At 40.0% G+C, this 20,927-nt stretch overlaps 1 protein-coding gene across 1 annotated transcript in view; it reads right to left on the minus strand.

Moving 5' to 3' along the window:
* Positions 1-7,937, minus strand: part of LOC136859426 (zinc finger protein 836) — a 42,793-nt gene extending 34,856 nt beyond the window's left edge. The window contains exon 1 of the mRNA XM_068225228.1: positions 7,774-7,937. The gene's annotated coding sequence lies outside the window, so the exon portion shown is untranslated. The remainder of the gene's footprint in view (positions 1-7,773) is intronic.
* Positions 7,938-20,927: the final 12,990 nt, after the last annotated feature.

Here is a 20,927-nt window from a genome sequence, read left to right on the forward strand (position 1 = left end):
TCCCATTCGGCCCATAATAAATTACAGACTAGTGATGGGACATTCGATTCATTTAACTGAATCGATTCATTTGATTCTGTTCACGTTACTGAATCGATACAGTGATCCGATTCATGGCTCATTGGTCACCGCTCCTACTGCATCTGTGTAGTATGTGCTGGTAAGACAGCAGCAACAGCATTCAGTGCTCGCAGCTGCCATCTGGTCTTCATACAATGAACTCCTTTCTTAGAAAAAATGCTAGTTACTCTAATACATCGAAGGTTTCCGGCGACGCAGGGTGGGAAAGGTTAGGAAGGTAGCAGCCCTGGCCTGAATTAAGGTACAGTCCCAGCATTTCCTGGTGTGAAAATGGGGAAACTACGGAAAAACCATCTTAACGGCTGCCGACGGTGGGATTCGAACCCACCATCCCCCGAATGCAAGCGCATAGCCACGCGATATTAACCTCACGACAACTCGCTCAGTCATTTTTAAAAAAAAAGTATTTTTCTATCAGCTGAGGATTTTTTTAAATCGTCATATTTTGTATAGGCTACCCGAGATGTACAGTAGCCCGCTGGTTTTCTGATTCAACATACTGTTATTGCGCCTGTCCACATATGATTGAAGTCTTGTGCAACGATGTGACATATGAACTGAGAGAATACTGAGCTGTTCTTCCAAAATATAAAACAGGTACTTTTGAGTGGTCATGAGCATGACTCATAGTCATAGGACAGGCTAGAGTCGAGTTTAATTGTCAAATGTCAACTAAGTTATAATACTAAGATTCATTAAACTAATAAATAGTATAACCTAATAGCCTACCTACTTACTAGCTACTTCAGAATTATGTTGTGACTACCTTTTTAACACTGCAAATAAATCCATCTATTACTTAAACCTCCCTGTAAGAAGAGGACAGTGAATGCAAATGGGTATTATTTTCAAATGAGCTGAGCTCGAGAGTCCATTATAGCATACAATTCTTTCAGTGTAGCATGGCTCACTGTATGTCTCGCTGCAGCGGAAGCTTGGCTTTCCGGGTGCCCAGTGAGCCGATAAGGAGCCGTGTGTATCATGTGTCTCACTGAGCCGCGCTCGTTCACGATTCTTTCGATGTGCCATGATTCAGTGTCTCGCTGCAGCGGAAGCCCGGCTCTCCGCGTGTCCAGTGAACCGATAAGGAGCCGTGTGTATCATGTGTCTCACTGAGCCGCGCTCGCTCACGATTCTTTCGATGTGCCATGATTCAGTGTCTCGCTGCAGCGGAAGCTCGGCTCTCCGTCAATGTCCAGTGAGTGCGCCACTCAGCACTGTCCGCTGGGAGTAAGCTGAATCGTGTGCCGTGAGCTCGCTGTTCCTGTGAATCGATTCACTCGGACACTTAAATGAATCGATACACTGCTTCGAATCATTCATTCAGTAGCCAACACTATTACAGACCCAGTCCTCTATACAAATTAGCTAAGTTCATTCAGAAATTCCTTAAACAACACTATAGATTTACGGCAAACAAATCCATAAAGAACTCCATAGAACTGGTTAAGAAATTAAGCAATTTTAAATTACAAGCTCATCATACCTTACATTCATTTGATATCGTCAACATGTTTCCGAGTATTAGAACCAATAAGTTGCTTCCTATTGTTGTTAAGAATCTAAGATCCTACAGTCAGCTAAGTGAACTTGAAATACAAGTTTTCATGAAATTGGTTAAGTTACTTGTAAATAATTACTTCATCTTTGACAAGGTCATTTATAAACAGGATGGGTTGGCAATGGGATCTCCGGCCTCGGGAATCTTGTGTCTCAAGTGTTATTACAATATTATAAGTCCACCTGTTCAATACAATACAATATGATCCACTATTTCATATGGTCAAATGTTTTTTATACATAATACATAAAAGTCAAAGGTACATGTTTCACCCTCCTTAGGGGCATCATCAGCCTATATCAATCTTAAAAATAATAATAATACCGTACATATACTTATAAATTATAGGTTAAAATGTTGAAAATGGTTTTGTAAAACATTATACAATAACATCTAAAACAATAATGCACCAAAGTATGTTAAAAGAGAGTGAAATTAACAGTTTGAAGATTAAAACGTGATTAAACATGAGATTTTGAGAGTCTAAAACTAAAATGGATCCATATTTTTATAATATCATGAAGACTGTGAAAGCCTTGAGTATAAAAACAATCATCAAAGGGGGATGTTTCTTCAATTCTCAAGTTGAATCCAAGGTGGTAAAATCACTTTCAGTTATTTAAAACGGAAGTGTGAATGTAATAAACAAGTTTAAAATGTATATGATTGGGATATCTGAAAGTCAAGAAGAAAATGGAACTTCTGTAGAGGCGATGCTTGTGATAAAACGTATGTCAAAGCTAGCGGAGTTCGGAAATCATGGTAGTCGAATGGATCTAAAAGATAGTCAAGTTGATATATAATTCCGTTGAAACATGTGTTGGAAGAAATGTTCAGGATTTTCTGAAACAAAATGTAGAAGAAAGTATGTTAATAATACCGTACTGTACAAGAGACTTCCCGTACGTCAAAGATGGCTAATGCGGTACTTACTCGTACGGAGCGTACTAAGTACGTCAGGTTGTTACAGCAACGCTAGCTTGACTGGGTTTTCGACTTCTAGTATTATAACGGTGTGGCTGAGGCAGTGAAGGGCATGGAGGGGGGGTAATGGTGGGTGGATCCTTGCGCGCATGTGTTGTTATTGGCGGGCTGTTAGGAGCAAGATGGGCGGGCCTATCATTTGACGAGGTGGTGGAAGCTTTAGAACAAGAAGTTCTAAAAGTTGTTCTAAAGCTTCCACCACCTCGTCAAATGATAGGCCCGCCCATCTTGCTCCTAACAGCCCGCCAATAACAACACATGCGCGCAAGGATCCACCCACCATTACCCCCCCTCCATGCCCTTCACTGCCTCAGCCACACCGTTATAATACTAGAAGTCGAAAACCCAGTCAAGCTAGCGTTGCTGTAACAACCTGACGTACTTAGTACGCTCCGTACGAGTAAGTACCGCATTAGCCATCTTTGACGTACGGGAAGTCTCTTGTACAGTACGGTATTATTAACATACTTTCTTCTACATTTTGTTTCAGAAAATCCTGAACATTTCTTCCAACACATGTTTCAACGGAATTATATATCAACTTGACTATCTTTTAGATCCATTCGACTACCATGATTTCCGAACTCCGCTAGCTTTGACATACGTTTTATCACAAGCATCGCCTCTACAGAAGTTCCATTTTCTTCTTGACTTTCAGATATCCCAATCATATACATTTTAAACTTGTTTATTACATTCACACTTCCGTTTTAAATAACTGAAAGTGATTTTACCACCTTGGATTCAACTTGAGAATTGAAGAAACATCCCCCTTTGATGATTGTTTTTATACTCAAGGCTTTCACAGTCTTCATGATATTATAAAAATATGGATCCATTTTAGTTTTAGACTCTCAAAATCTCATGTTTAATCACGTTTTAATCTTCAAACTGTTAATTTCACTCTCTTTTAACATACTTTGGTGCATTATTGTTTTAGATGTTATTGTATAATGTTTTACAAAACCATTTTCAACATTTTAACCTATAATTTATAAGTATATGTACGGTATTATTATTATTTTTAAGATTGATATAGGCTGATGATGCCCCTAAGGAGGGTGAAACATGTACCTTTGACTTTTATGTATTATGTATAAAAAACATTTGACCATATGAAATAGTGGATCATATTGTATTGTATTGAACAGGTGGACTTATAATATTGTAATAACACTTGAGACATACGTCAACTTCAATACGGAACCAAAATGAGAATAGTCACTTGTAACTCGGGAATCTTGGCGGAGATTTACCTGGATTCTTTGGAAACATACATGATGGAGAACGACAGAGAATTTGACAATATTCTGTTTTGGTCTAGATTTGTGGACGATACATTAGTAATTTTAGACGAACGTGTTAGGGATGCAACGGCTACTCTACATGTACTTAATAACATTGACCCACAGATTAAATTTACTTTGGAGTCAGAAAGTAATGAATCAATTAATTTTCTTGACTTAAAAATCAACAGATCGGATTTATCTTTTGCTTATAGTACTTTTAGAAAGCCTACACAAACGGCAGTCACTATTAGACAAGACTCAGAACACCCACAGAGTCAAAAAAACTCTACATACAATAGTTCAGTAGAACGGGCATTTAGGATCCCCATGACAAAAGCTAATTTGAATAAAGAACTCGATATAATCCGTTCAATGGCTAAGGTTAATGGTTTTAGTAAATGCTTTATTGAATGTATCATCGACAAGTTCAGGTACCGTTTACAAACCACTTTGGCCAAAGACAAACCTAATCAGAAGGCGTTCGCAATATTTACTTATAATAAGGATATATATAAGTTTACTAATGTTTTCAAGAAACATAATGTCAGGTTTTGTTTCGTACTGATAATAATAATAATACAATTGTATTGCACAATTCAGCCTCAGTTAATAGATCGAACCCGTATACCAAATCAGGTGTGTATAGATTTAAATGCAACGACTGTGGGTGCACATATCTAGGTGAAACAGGACGAAGTTTTAAAATTAGATACACGGAACATACCAATGCAATAAAATATAACAGATTTTCTGCGGTAGGCCAGTATGTACATGATCTAAAGCATAAATTCACATCTATAGAACAGGACATTGAGATCTAGGAGAACTTAGGAAAAGGAAGTTTGCTGGATGTTACGGAGGGTTGCTATATACACCTGGATCAGTATTTTAATCCAAACCTCAATTTAAAGGAAATTTCTGAAAAATCGAATATTCTTTTTGATTTCCTTATTTAAATTACAAGCTTCCTTATTGAGTTTTAAGAAATGTGCATTTCAATATGCGTAATAGCTTTGCTAGTTGCTTTCTACGACCACGCCCTCCGGAGCTCCAACAGGTTGCCACTCCTCAGTTGCTTCTCCCTCTTTCCCCTATTTCCCCCCTTCGGCCCAGACCAACCTTGGACACTTGATTACTAACACAACACTGCTCGCTAGGCTTCATTGTGCTTCGCATGGACAGCGATCTTTTGAGGTGAGTCACGTAAAAACGTTTACGTCATAAGATGTAATTTTATATTTTGCCTCTTCAGTTAAGCGATAGTTTATTAGATTCCTATTATTTCAGGTCCGCATTGAACTGGGAACATTGTACTTGTTAACATCTTAAAGGACCGATTGCTCGTTTCCACCTCACTAGGAATGCTCCATTAAAGCGACTCTGAAGATTTTATTGAATTATTTTCATACGATTCTACGTCACATTTTAAGAAGTGTGTTAAATTAAGCTAATGTTTCTTCAAGACTATTTTATTTTTAAGTTGTTGTTTTGAATCCATGTTAGTTTATTAGTGAGCAAACCGGTTTGCATATGTTTTCATCAATTTAAGGTTTAAGACTAGCAAGTCTCGGACTTGTAGAAAATATGGACTTTGAAACAGTTTAATAGTAACACAGTTTTAGGTTGTTAATATGGTTTTAAACTGTGTTCAATTTGACGTAGATAAACTTATGTGATTGCCAATTCTTCCAAGAACCTACATCAGCTGATGATGACGCAAAAAGGGCTTCGAAACTAGTTCTGATTGAAATATATGTTGTAATTTTATCTAAACAACAGTTTTTATGTATTGAATAAGGTGGATCCAAATTATAATAAAAGTTGTAATCTTGGTTCAATACGGACAAACAATGAAATTTATTAATTTAACTAGGTACTTTTAAGGCAGAAACAGGTTCGAAGAAGGACATTCCAGGAATCATTAATGAACAAGGGGAGTGTGTATGCGAGGATCTTCAAGAGGCAGAAATATTCAGTCAGCAGTATGTAAAAATTGTTGGTTACAAGGATAATGTCCAGATAGGGGATGTGAGTAATACTAAAGAAGTATTAAAATTTACATATGATAACAATGATATTTACACTAAGATACAAAAGTTGAAAGCTAGAAAAGCAGCTGGAATCGATAAGATTTCTGGAGATATACTAAAGGCAATGGGTTGGGATATAGTACCATATCTGAAGTACTTACTTGATTATCGTTTGGACGGAGGAGCTATACCAGATGAATGGAGAGTTGCTATTGTAGCCCCTGTGTATAAAGGAAAGGGTGATAGACATAAAGCTGAAAATTACAGGCCAGTCAGTTTGACATGCATCGTATGTAAGCTTTGGGAAGGCATTCTTTCTGATTATATTAGACATGTCTGCAAAATTAATAACTGGTTTCACAGAAGGCAGTTTGTGTTTAGGAAAGGTTATTCGACTGAAGCTCAGCTTGCAGGATTTCAGCAAGATATAGCAGATATCCTGGATTCAGGGGGCCAAATGGACTGTGTTGCGATTGACCTATCTAAGGCATTTGACAGGGTAGATCATGGAAGACTACTGGCAAAAATGAGTGCAACTGGACTAGAAAAAAGGAGTGACTGAATGGGTGGCTATATTTCTAGAAAATAGAACTCAGAGAATTAGAGTAGGCAAAGCTTTATCTGACCCTGTAATAATTAAGAGGGGAATTCCTCAAGGCAGTGTTATTGGACCTTTATGTTTTCTTATATATAACAATGATATGTGTAAAGAAGTGGATTCAGAGATAAGGTTGTTTGCAGATGATGTCATTCTGTACAGAGTAACAAATAAGTTACAAGATTGTGAGCGGCTGCAGGGTGACCTCGATAGTGTTGTGAGATGGATGGCGGGCAATGGTATGAGGTAAACGGGGTTAAAACTCGGCTTGTGAGTTTCACAAATAGGAAAAGTCCTCTCAGTTTTAATTACTGCGTTGATGGGGTAAAAGTTCCTTTTGGGGATCATTGTAAGTACCTAGGTGTTAATATAAGAAAAGACCTTCATTGGGGTAATCACATAAATATGATTGTTAATAAAGGGTACAGATCTCTGAACATGGTTATGAGGGTTTAGGGGTTGTAGTAAGGATGTAAAGGAGAGGGCATGTAAGTCTCTGGTAAGACCCCAACTAGAGTATGGTTCTAGTGTATGGGACCCTCACCAGGATTACTTGATTCAAGAACTGGATAAAATGCAAAGAAAAGCAGCTCGATTTGTTCTGGGTGATTTCCAACAAAAGAGTAGCGTTACAAAAATGTTGCAAAGTTTGGGCTGAGAAGATTTGGGAGAAAGGAGACGAGCTGCTCGACTAAGTGGTATGTTACGAGCTGTCAGTGGAGAGATGGTTGAGTGGTGTCTTTAAAAGTAGGAATGATCATAATATGAAGATAAAGTTGGAATTCACGAGGACAAATTGGGGCAAATATTCGTTTATAGGAAGGAAAGTTAGGGATTGGAATAACTTACCATGGGAGATGTTCAATAATTTTCCAATTTCTTTGCGGTCATTTAAGAAAGGGCTAGGAAAACAGCATGTAGGGAATCTGCCAGCTGGGCGACTGCCCTAAATGCGGATCAGGATTGATTGATTGATTGATTGATTGATTGATTGATTGATTGATTGATTGAAGATCGTAACATACCGAACACCAAAAGAACCACTCAAAGTAAAATTTAGAAACTAATTACTGGTACCTTATCTTGATTACTACCAACAACAAACCAACAACAAATTGTTTATTGAACTAACTGTATCATTCATACACCAAACTTTTTTAAGTTTACAGATATGTTAGGATAGGCAGCCTATCATTGTAGGAAGAAAAAATAAATTATAGCGTAGCCTACCTGATACAGTGGTATAATACGTTCCTTGTTGAGATCTAGAAGACACAGCAGTAAAGGACTGAGAATCCACTTTACCAGTAGAATGTTAAAGTCTGTGGACACAGTGTAAAATGAAAGAAATCGAAATTACTTGATGAAAATCTACGGTAAATAGCAAAATCTACCAAATGAACCCGCATAAGCTGTCGCAATACCCGCCGCAGAAAATAGAACATTAACATTACATAACAACAAACTAACCACTTAGAACACAAACCGAAAATAGTTACTGTAGAGCGTTCCAACCTTAAATTGCAGTACAGCGTAGATAGAGCGCGCTGTTGCGAAATCGACTCGTGAAGATCACGCTCGAGTGTAACTCAAACAGAGCGTCACAGTTCCACATTTTTCGTTTGTAATTTTGTAATTTTAAGTTCATTCATTCATAAATTAATATTTGTAGGATGGTAACATAAATACAGAATACCTTAATCACTGGCGTTGCTCTTAGACATTGGACGTACACCTTCTATCATTTCTGCAAGGCCTGATGTTCTCGCTTTGGATGAACCGGGTTCGGGAGATGAACTCGAGGATGATCCGGACGATGAAGAAAGTCGTATTAAAACTTTTCATCGTCGACATCGTCCTGCAATTCGTCTGCTTTCCAGAAATCTCTTTCATTTTTCTTTACTTCGTTCACGTAATTTACCAAATTGCCTTATGTTTTTATTGCATAAAAATGTTAGTTCAGCATTTGGAACAAAACCATGTTCATTATCCGCGTGAACTAAGGTGAATCGCGGTCCTCGGCTTTTCGGTGGCATAACTTAAGTCCCGAACTCACCCCTTCAATTGCGGCCTGCCGTGCACTTTTCACTGTCGTATCCTTCCATTCTTTCGTCACTGTCTGCCCAATATTTACCCACGATTCATATGTGAAAATTATAGCTTTATTTTGTGCCCTCAAACGTTTTATCTCCCTGAGATATCTGTGCCTCCAATTAATAATTTCATCGGTTTCAATGAAAGCTGCTTTATTACCCCGTCTTAAATAACGGAAGCCTATATCATGTAAGAAGCGATACAACGGAAAATCGTGGCAAAGAATCTTCTCCATTTACCCGACTCAAAATCACGTTCAGTGTCAGTGGTATTTTATGTTAGCAAATAAAAGAGAGTGAACCACCCGACGCACTCACTCCACTTCGCACAATTTCATCATATTTAATTTTCCTTGCATTTTTCTGCCGTCCTTCTCTTTTTTGCTTTTTTGGCCGGAGTTCGCAAAGGACCATGTGTGTGTTCCTTCCTTATAGCATAGGTTGTTCTTTCGGAACAACCTGTATCTTTAGCTGTTTCACTGTCTGCGCTGCTCATATTCATAGTCTTTAAAAATAATCCAGGACACTCATAATATTGCGTTCTTTACCCTGAGTTTACTTACGGAACGTTTCTTTCTAATTTGACGATCCATTGTACATCCTTCTGCACTTTTTCTTCGAACTAAGAACCCCCCGCACGAGCACGAACTGACAGCTACACAGACTACATAAACACAACAAACACAATCCATTTGTCCTCAAGATCTGATCTTGTCCAGCTCCATGGCTAAATGGTTAGCGTACTGGCCTTTGGTCCATAGGGCTCCGGGTTCGATTCCCGGCCGGGTCGGGGATTTTAAACTTCATTGGTTAATTCCAATGGCTCGGGGGCCGAGTGTGTGCCGTCTTCAGCATTAGAATTCATCACAGGTAGGGCCACATTCTTAGAGACGCGTAGGTCGCCTATGCGTAGTCAACTCGAAAGACCTGCACTCGGCCTCTTCGGTGGCCACACGCCATTAAATATATCACTGATCTTTATTTAATCAATATAATACTGATTAAATGAACACCACTGCACACTGCTGTCAGTATATTTAACAGCTCGGCCAGCCGAGTCACTCGTGAAACGTAAACAAACGAGACGTTCTCCCTGTCATAAATTAAGAGATAACGAGATAAGGATTTGGGGTATGTTTTAAAAATAACTTCCAATTCCGAAGACCATTTGCTTTGCTTTAACCACGCCATGATCCTTCTGCACTTTTTCTTCGAAATTAGATCTCCACGCACGAGCACGAACTCACGAACCACATAAACGAAATACACTTTCCCTCAAGAATTGTACATATGTCACTGATATGTATTTAATCACTATTATACATATTACTGACGAAATGAGCACTGCACTGCATGCGACTGTCTGGAAATGTTAAAAGCGCATGTTTGGGAGATCACTACCGGTACTTCAGCCAGCCAGCCAGCCAGACAGACAGACAGCCAGCCAAGTCACGCGCGAAACCAAAATTCAAGGAGATATTTTTCCTGTCACAAATTAAGAACTAAGCAAGATAATAACTTCGGGATTGTTTTAAAAATAACTTCCATATCTGAAGACCATTTGCCTCGCTTTGACCCCCCATGCAAATTCAATAGGAAAGACGCTGGCCAGCGACTGACTTTTTCGTGCCTGCACATAAAATTCCCTAAACATGACTGAAAATAAAAGCGTATACTGCATTTTGTTATGATTGTAATTTAAAAATAAACTTATCTACATCGATCTGAAATGTTTCTTTACCAGCAGTGAAAAAAGTAGGAAAATAACGAATATAAAATAGGAGTTATGACATGATAAGTTCTATGCAATGAAGATTTTGCATTTGGCGTAACTTTTCATTATATTACCATTTTCACACTAAATTAATTTTTTTTACTTTTTTTTGTTAACGGCATCAAATGCGCCTTGAAATTCTGTACATAACACGATATTCACCCATTTTAACCGATAACATTCTGATTTACGGATATTTGGCAAACCCGCTGCATTAGAGTAGGACAGCGCTACCCGCAAAACATGGGAGAAGGAAAGAGACGGAATTATCCCATTACAGTACCGGTCAAAAGTTTAGGACCACATTAAAAAAACCTTTAACTTCCATCTACAACCTAAAATTTTGCTACTAGACCTCTGTATTTTTTTTTTCCTGGGCTCTCGCATCTAATATGATATATGTCGCCTGATTTCAGTGATTTACGCCAAGTAGTGTATAAGTTATGCATTTTTAACTGTTGGAAGGTCACGTCAGAAAGTCAACATTTTTGGAAATATTATGTACTATGTACTCTAATCGGCTTCAAGTATCACCAAAATGATTATTTTATAGACTTAGCAATAGTCGGGGGTATTTTGGTATAAATAGAAAAATTACCGAAAAAATGCGGCACCGACTTTTGTGCTTTTATTTTTTTGTTTCAAATCAACTCTAAAATGATGAATTTTTCCTTGTGATTGCCATAGGTCTCAGTGTGAGCTATCGTCATCAGAAATGTGTTCTTGGTTGCCATCCACAAAGTGCAAATGGAACTATCAGGGAAGAGAAGTTTCATGCCGATAGCTCGTCCTGAGACCTTGGGCCATACATGATAAGGGCAAAGAAAAATCAACCATTTTGACCCTGGTTAAAAAAAATAAAACACGCAAAAAAAGGTGCCGCATATTTTCGGAAGTTTTATATTTATACTAAAATGGCCCCCACCTATCTGTAAGTCTACAAAAAAATCTTGGCGGTGATACTTGCAACCAATTAGAGTGTACAGTACATTATATAACGAAAATTTTTGATCTTTTGTTGTGAACGTCTAAGAGTTAAAAATTCATAACTTCCACATTATTTCGACTCACTCAATGAAATCAGGCGACATACATCCTATTAGATGCGAGGGCTCAGAAAGAAAATTACAGAGATCTCGTGGCACAATTTTAGGTTCTAGATGACATTTCGTGATTTCTTTACGTGGTCCTAAACTTCTGACCGGTACTGTACTGCTGTACTGCAATTTAAGGTTGGAACACTCTATAGCGCTTCTCACTAATTTATAACCAGTACGATTTTCCTCTCCTATGCCGTATATATTACATATACACACCCGGTATAATTTATTTATCTCCAAATAAAGTATACGTTTCAGAGCGAGATCCAAGGTAAGATTAAGTTATCTGATACAAGTGAGAGCCAGTTGTGCGTGAATGAACACCGGAGTCGCGAAAGTCCACTTCTTCGACTCTACTCCAAATCGGGAGTGAGTTCGCATGCGCAGAGTCGACTCCAAACACTTAGCGTGGTTTTACATTTTGCTACACATCGCAACAACACAGATAGGTCTTATGGCTTTGATGGGATGGAAGAGGGCATGGACTTAATTTAGGTACAGCCCCAGCATTTCCCTGGTGCGAAAATGGGAAACCACGGAAAACCATCCTCAGGGCTGTGGGGTTCAAAGCCCACTATCTCCGGAATGCAAGCTCACGGCCGCGCGATCCTAACCGAACGACCAATTTGCTCTGTTTCACATTTCTTGTCAGGAGATCAGGGCATACACGAGAATATTTTGGTGCGCCTACAAACCCACGATTTTACCTTTCTTCCCTAAACAGCTTCCTCAAGGGAATGAACTTCAGAAAGGCAAGCCTTTGAGGATGGCCTTGGAACACCCTGCCAGTACAGCTGTCTCCCAGAAAATATTGTAAAATGAAGCATTTACAACACACATATTTGCCAAATTTGAGTTTATTTTATTTTAATAAGCTTACAAACTCATTTAAATTAATTAAAAATAATGGGTTCATAGAAAGGAAGTCATTAAAAAAGAACTAATAGGCTACACTTTATTAAACATATTATTAAAGTTACATTAACTTACATCACGTTGCAATCGTAGGTTAATCTTCATCAAAAGTAATTACCAATATGTGTCTCAAGATATATCAAGGGTTTGAGTCATTGGCCCTTAGTTGTAGGGGAAAAAGTCTTAAATTTAACAACCGGCATATCTGTTGACAATTGGTACGGTATGTAAATACCTGCAGCACTGCTGGTCCAATGGTTGGGGTCTTCGACTTCCGCACAAGTGTCTTATTTTTCGTTTTGTTTACTTCTCTGTTTTATTCTTTTCGTTTTACTTTTACCAATTGTTTGTTGTAGAACATAAAAAGTTTTGGGGGTGCAGTGGTGGAGATTATTCTTTAAGAGGAAGTAGGCCTCTAATGTGAAAAGTATCCCTCTCATTCCATCTCTTATCTTAGCTGCAGCAGTGGTTGTAAATAACAGGAAAAAACAAACAAAGAAAAAAATGGAAGAATTGTTACCGTAAGTATGCATGGATGACTGTAAATAAGTTTACGATATAGCTTATCTCCATCCATACACTTCTTAGTCTACATATACAATAAAAGTTGACCTTGAAAAAGACAAATCTATGAAACCACAATACCGTACTACGGAGACAAATATAAGCATGAGTCCATAAGCATAACTGGCTTCATGATCGGTGCTCGAGGGAGCATTCCCCGACTACTCGTAAACTTCGTGAAAAGGTTTGGACTGAGTGCTGTTCTTCCCCACAGCCACATCAAAGAGGTTGAAAGCCATCCTCAGAAAGCACATAGCTATAGATGTTAGTAGTATAATTGGGTGGTTCGGCCGCCTCCTCCTCCTCCCGCGGCGCGGGAAATTTAAATTCTGGCGGGAAATTTGAATTTTGGCGGGAGATTTGAATTTTGGCGCGAGATTTGAATTTGTAAACAAAGCCACGTGCTTTTTGACAGCTGTCATCGACAACAACGCATCGCTAACCTCACTGCTGCCATCTTGACGGTCCTAAACCTCAGTAGTGCCAACTTAACCTAAGTAGCGTGAGGTAAACAAAGCCACGTGTTTTTCGACAGCCACGTGCTTTTTGACAGACAACAACGCATCGCTAACCTCAGTACTGCTATCTTGACGGGCCTAAACCTCAGTAGTGCCAACTTAACCTCACTAGCGCGAGGTAAACAAAGCCACGTGTTTTTTGACAGCCACGTGCTTTTTGACAGATTTGTAAACAAAGCCACGTGCTTTTTGACAGACAACAACGCATCGCTAACCTCAGTACTGCCATCTTGACGGGCCTAAACCTTAGTGGTACCAACTTAACCTAACTAGCATGAGGTAAACAAAGCCACGTGCTTTTTGACAGCTGTCATCCGCCATCTTTAATCCAGAGAGCACAGTGCTGCCCTCTTTAGCTACTTACCTTTGACAGCTGTCATCCGCCATCTTTAAGCAGTGCTGCCCTCTATATGGTGGCGGCAAATTCTAAATGCTTTACAAACCTATGCCCTTTTTTGACAGCTGTCATCCGCCATCTTTGAGCACTGTGCTGCCCTCTTTCGTCACCTGTCATCGGCAGTGCTGCCATCTTGACGGGTCTAAACCTTAGTGCTACCAACTTAACCTCACTAGCGCGAGGTAAACAAAGCCACGTGCTTTTTGATAGCCACGTGCTTTTTTGACAGCTGTCATCCGCCATCTTTGAGCACTGTGCTGCCCTCTTTAGATCCACCATCTTTGAGCATCGTGCTGCCCTCTTTAGCTACTTACCTTTGACAGCTGTCATCCGCCATCTTGCATCCGAAACCTCAGTGCTGCCTGGTGACGGCAAATTCCACGTGCTCTTGTTTGGAAACAAAGCCACGTGCAGCTGTCATCCGCCATCTTTGAGCACCGTGCTGCCCTCTTTAGCTACTTACCTTTGAAATGTGGTACGTCATCCGCCATCTTGCAACCGAAACCTCAGTGCTGCCTGGTGACGGCAAATTCCACGTGCTCTACAAAGCCACGTGCAGCTGTCATCCGCCATCTTGCATCACAAACCTCAGTGCTACACTCTATGTGGTGGCGGCAAATTCTAAATGCTTTACAAACCTATGTGCTTCAGCCATCATCCGCCATCTTTAATCTCCATGCTGCCCGGTGGCGGTAAATTCCACATGCTTTACAAACCCATGTGCTTTTCTGACAGCTGTCATCCGCCATCTTTAATCACCGTGCTACCCGCTGGCGGCAAATTCTACGTGCTCTTGTTTGGAAACAAAGCTTTTAATCCAGAGAGAACAGTGCTGCCCCGGTGGCGGTAAATTCCACGTGCTTTACAAACTTATATGCTTTTCTGACAGCTGTCATCAGCCCAGCAATTCTCTTTCTATATAATAATTTCGTGTGGCTATTTCTAGCCAAGTGCAGTCCTAGTCTTGTTACATCAGGAAGGGTAACTGGCTAAATCCTGGTCTTTCAGCGTCAGGAAGGGCAACCGGTCGAAAACTATAGTGTAAGAGGCTAGATACTCCCAGTTTTGCATCAGGAAGGGCAACTCAACAAATTCTTGCGATTTAAAAATCTTAGTCAGGAAGGGCATCCGGCTGTAAAACAATAGTTCGTGATTTACAATCTAAGAAGTACATCTAGCTGTAAATCCCCCGATACTCGACAGATTCTTAATCTGAATTGTCAGGAAGGGCAACCGGTCGAAAACCATAGTGTATGATGTGAGAGGCTAGATACTGCCAGTTTTGCGTCAGGAAGGGCAACTCAAAAAATTCTTGCGATTTAAAATCTTAGTCAGGAAGGGCATCCAGCTGTGAAACAATAGTTCGTGATTTAAAATCTAAGAAGTACATCTAGCTGTAAATCCCACGATTCTCGACAGATTCTTAATCCGAGTTGTCCGGAAGGGCAGCCGGTCGAAAACTATAGTGTATGATGTAAGAGGCTAGATACTACTAGTTTTGCATCAGGAAGGGCGACTAGTCTTAAAACAAATTCTTGCAATTTAAAATCTTAGTTTTGCGTCAGGAAGGGCATCCGGCTGTAAAACAATAGTTCATGATTTAAAATCTAAGAAGTGCATCTAGCTGTAAATCCCCGATTCCCGTGTTAGAAGTTGTAAAACAGATTCTTAATCCGAGTTGTCAGGAAGGGCAACCGGCCGAAAACTATAGTGTAAGAGGTTAGATATTGCTAGTTTTGCGTCAGGAAGGGTAACTCAACAAATTCATGCGATTTAAACACATTTTTATTCCCAAGAGAATCGAACCCGAGACTACCGGGTGAGAGGCATGCACACTGTAGGCTATAGGTTTGTTCCACAGTCTTTGAAGAGCGAGCAGCGGAATGCATGTGTTAGCTGAAATTGTACACGTATCTTCCGGCTTGTGTAACCTTGAACGAAAACACGGTGTGCTGATAAGCGACTTGTAACTCACGAACGTCTTCTTAGCTGAGTAGCATTCAGCTATGTAAGCTCTTAAAACACAGTACTAATTAAGGTTGTAAAATATTCTGAAATAGTCCTCCTCTGTAGTGTAGTAGTTAGTGTGATTAGCTGCTACCCCCGGAGGTCCGAGTTCGATTCCCGGCTCTGCCACGGAATGTGTAGCATTTAGCCTATGTGAGTTCCTAACGTAAACTATCATGATTGTACGGAGAGGTTAAAACACACACAGTGTCAGCATATAGCACACCCCTATCGAAAGAGCCTGCGCGGTGCCGGCATGTAGGCTTCTCCTGATGAAGGAGCCTGCACAAGGTTTAACGTCCCCATCAACAGCCCTTACTTAATGCTGGCTTTTTTTTTGCACACCCCGCCTCACACCATAGATCATACACCATAGCATTTGCCTGGTGTGAAAATGGGAAACCACGGAAAACCATTTTCAGGCTGCCGACAGTGGGGTTCGAACCTACTATCTCCCGAATACTGGATACTGGCCGCACTTAAGCGACTGCAGCTATCGAGCTCGGTGCTTTGGAAATGCATTTGTCCCATTGTATGGGAAGTAAAGGTTGAAACACACAGAAATATTTTAACAATTTCAAGATTTGTATATAATTGTTTCTGTTGATAAGTATATTTGTACCAATGTACCAAGTCCAAAGATTATCGATGTTTTGGCACCGCTGAAGAAGAGAGTAGTTAGCTCTCGAAACATGTATGATAATTAGCTATAATAAAATATGTAAAGTATTGAAAAGGCGGAAAAGCGTTCTATAAAAAATTTGAATATAAGTCAATACGGACAGGACCAACATGGGGAAAATAATCAATTCACTAGTCAGTTGCCCACAAAGTCTTCCACGCTCCCATCATCTTCAAATCATTGCCCTCCTAGAGCTTCTATAAGCGGTCCGAACAAATGGAAATAGCCGGGCGATAAGTCCGGGCTCTAAGGAGGATGATCAAGTGTAGTCCAGTGCATTTCCTATAGCTTAGAGACAGTTAGTGCTGGAGTATGGGGCCTCACCTTGTTCAACGGCTCACATAGCAAGCAGCATTGATTGTGCGTCGCTCATGCAAAAAATCAATCAGCAAAATGCCTCGCCGATCGAAAAAACAGTTGCAAGAACTTTGCCAGCTGACAGTCGAGTCTTGGCTTTCACTGGTGCTGCCTCCCCTTTCCTCTGCCACTCCTTACACACACACGTCCTTGACAATGTTTGATCATCGAACTCTGCAGTCAACCTCTGGCAAATTTCCGCCGCTGTAACTCCTTCACGAGCAAGAAATTTTATAATTATGCGTTGCGCAGTGAAGGGGTGCACCTGTTGTTCCGACATCGTGAGCGTTACTGACGAAATGGTGAGAAATATCTAACAGCACGCTCTCCTCACTCCTAACGGTCCTGCCAAAGCATAGCAGAAGCACGGGGCCAGTCCTACCAACTGTTGATATTCAGGAACAAAAATCCTGTTTATATTTGATCGACCTTTTTAACAGTTGCATATGCATGTCAAGTAGCATCTGTGAATGTATACAGCGACCAGTGTCATCTATCCGTAACTCCATCAGTAGCTAAGCGCTGAATCTTCATTTTACTCAAGAATGGTATTTCTTCGTATTGTTTACAATCCAATGGCTCTACAGACTGCTCAACAAGATATGGGAGGAAAATACTATTCCTGAGGACTGGAAGATGGGCATCATTGTACCCCTGTTCAAGAAAGGAAGCCGACGAAAATGTACTAATTACCGTGGTATCACACTACTGTCCCATGTCCTGAAAATATTGGAAAAAATAATAGAGACCAGAATCAGAGATATTGTTGAACCAATTTTGGAAGAAGAGCAGTATGGTTTCAGACCAGGAAGGTCAACTACAGACCTTATATTTGCAATTAGGATGCTAATGGAAAAATACTGGGAGAAGAACAAGCCTTTATTTCTAATATTTTTGGACAATGAGAAAGCATACGATAGTGTACCAAGGGAAATAATTTGGCAATGCATGAAAGAACTTCAAGTGTGAGACAGCCTCATAGACAAAGTGAAAATGTTGTATAGTGGGAACAGAAGCTGTGTTCAAGTAGGATGTGGTTTGTCGGACTGGTTTGAAACAAAGCAGTGCAGCAGGGCAGCTCATTGTCACCACTTCTATTTGTTATTGTAATGGATGTAGTAATGAAATCAATTAAAAGGAAAGAACATGGAGATATCAAAGCCTTCACATTTGCAGATGATGTTGCGATCTGGAGTGACTCAGAAGAGGAATTGGGAGAGAGAATACAAAGCTGGAATGAGGAGTTTAAGAAATATGGTTTAAACATCGGCAAGACCAAGACGGTGGTGATGAAAGTGTATGGGGAAGGAGCAGAACCAATAGTCATGTTAAATGAAGCTCAACTGGACAGCGTTCCAGTTTTCAAATACTTGGGTAGCGTTATATCAAATGACAACCTAGCAAAACATGAGGTGAACAATCGAATCAATAAGGCAACACAATTTTACCACCAGGTAAGACACCTCCTTTGGGATGAGCAAATACCCATGAAAACAAAAATGACATTGTACAAGTCCTATTATACACCAATTCTTACGTACAGTCTCGAAACCACAACACTGACCAATAGAGATAATTCCAAACTTCAGTCAGCTGAAATGAAATTCCTACGCACTATGATCCAGAAAACCAGGAAAGACAAGATTAGGAATGAGAAAATTAGAGAAGAAGTAGGAATAGATGATTCTCTCCTCAATAAGATTCAGATATCAAGACTGAAGTAGTTTGGTCACATGAAGAGGATGCCAGTAAACAGAACTGCAAGGAAGGAATTTGACAGAAAGGTAGAAGGAAGACGACCCGTGGGAAGGCCATGAAGGAAATGGATAGATTTAGTTAAGAGCGATGTACTGCTGAGAGGTCATGATTGGGACAAGTTGGTGGAGGAAGAATGGTACAAGGACAGGATGAGATGGAGGAGGCTCATATACCACACCCGGGAAACTGGACTTGTATGCAGCATTACTTTGCCACAACTTCTGTAACGGGATTTTAAATGGCAGAAGTGCAGGACAAAAGGATTCTATTACATCAAAAATTCTGTATACTGTCAAAAGAATAACTCTCTTTTCAATACGTTTGGAATATCCTGTAGTTTTAGAGGTAATTCCACGTCCAGTGTATCCAGCCGCTTATTCCACAGAAGATCTAAAACATTCGAGTAGGGTTCATTTCTCGTTTCACAACTCAAATTGAAATTGTTGTCACGATATGGTGCATGCTCGTACGTGTGTTCCCAACATCTTAACTCCATTTTAGCTCCAGACAAAATACATGTACTATTGTTGTGAAACTTGATCATCCTCCAAAGACTGGACTGAAGTACCACAACTGTCTACATACAAAGATCTCTTCATCTTAATGATGATTGCCTCATCTTCTTCACTTGCATTTGAAAGATGATAGTCGATAACAGCAAATAGTTACACTAGCTTCTTTGAACATTGGATGGTGAGGAACATAAGGGCACCTATTTTGTAACTCTTCTATAGGTACTTCCTCTATGAAAACCTTCTTGTTCCCAATCTTCGAAGATCTCCCCATACATACAGAAAAGTTTTAGTTTCTCTAACTTTTTGAGGCAGATGGAAGTCTATTCTCGGTAACTTCCTTGTTACAAGAAAGTTCAGGATGTCCATCAGCGTATGGCAGCCCTACCACATAACTACCATCTCCATTTCTCTTCAAGATACATAGAAGGTAATCCCTGGCTTCTTCATCTGAAGCTGTTGATGATTGTACTTCTACAGGGTCCAAAATACAATAGTTTCAATATCCCATAACTGTGTAATAGATCCATCATTGCAAGTCATTATTATGGTAAGGTTGGCCATGTTAGTTTCGGATAGTTCGTCAAATCTCTCGCCTCCATGCGTCCACCGAAATTTGGTTCCTACAGCAGTAAGTCCATCTGAGAGTGGAGCAATTTTCTCTGTCAGAATATCTACATAGACATCCATCCCTATGACTAACTCAATCTCAGGGCAGCTTTCTCCAAAGTCAATGATCCATATCTTCTTTTCCTCCAATTCTTTGATCAATGTTGTAGAACTCGTTGATATCCACGTGATGAACTGACAAATTTTTTCTGTATCTCCCACTTGGATTTCACAAAGATATTGGCCTCCCATCTTATGTGCTTTCAAGTTATACTTCAGATGCCTTACTTTCAACGTCTGGCTGCCTCCATAAGGAACATGAGTAACTGACTCTTCAGCAACGGCTGTTAACACCAGACCTTCTACTGTCCTCTGGAGTAAGTAGGAACGTTGAGAACCACAGTCTAAAAGTGCTTTACTTGTCTTGGTTTTGTGTTTTTTATATATACAGTGACCATCAGAGTCTGAAGTACTACCTTGTTGGTGCATACGTAATTAAACATGTCTGAGGTAATGCCAACTTTCTCTGTCGTTAACTTCTCTGATGCACCATTTTCAGAAAATCCATTTTTTTTTTAAATATCAAAGAGCTTGGGACACATCATTGTAAGATGTTTTCAGAGGCAGATAAAACATTTCACACCGGGCGAGTTGGCAGTGCGATTAGGAGTGCGTAGCTGTGAGCTCACATCCGGGAGATAGTGGGTTCGAACCCCACTGTCGACAGCCCTGAAAATGGTTTTCCGTGGTTTCCCATTTTCACACCAGGCAAATGCTGGGACCGCACCTTAATTAAGGCCATGGCCGCTTCCTTCCCATTCCTAGGCCTTTCTTGTCCCTTCGTCGCCACAAGAACTATCTGTGTCGGTGCGACATAAAGCAAAAAAAATTCACATTTGCCTTGCAATTAATACCAATATGATTTGGCCTAAGACAGTTATAACAACATTCTTTTCCTTGGCCTTGATTTTTCTATCTGCCAACATCATACAATGAGTGAAAAAGCTTTCCTTCTTTTTCTTGCAGAAGATACATTCTTCCAAGTTGCCGTCCTCAAGAGCTGCTAGGGAAGGAATCCTGTCACATTTCTTCATCTGC

Source organism: Anabrus simplex, chromosome 1 (assembly GCF_040414725.1).
Source record: "Anabrus simplex isolate iqAnaSimp1 chromosome 1, ASM4041472v1, whole genome shotgun sequence".
Classification (NCBI taxonomy): domain Eukaryota; kingdom Metazoa; phylum Arthropoda; class Insecta; order Orthoptera; family Tettigoniidae; genus Anabrus; species Anabrus simplex.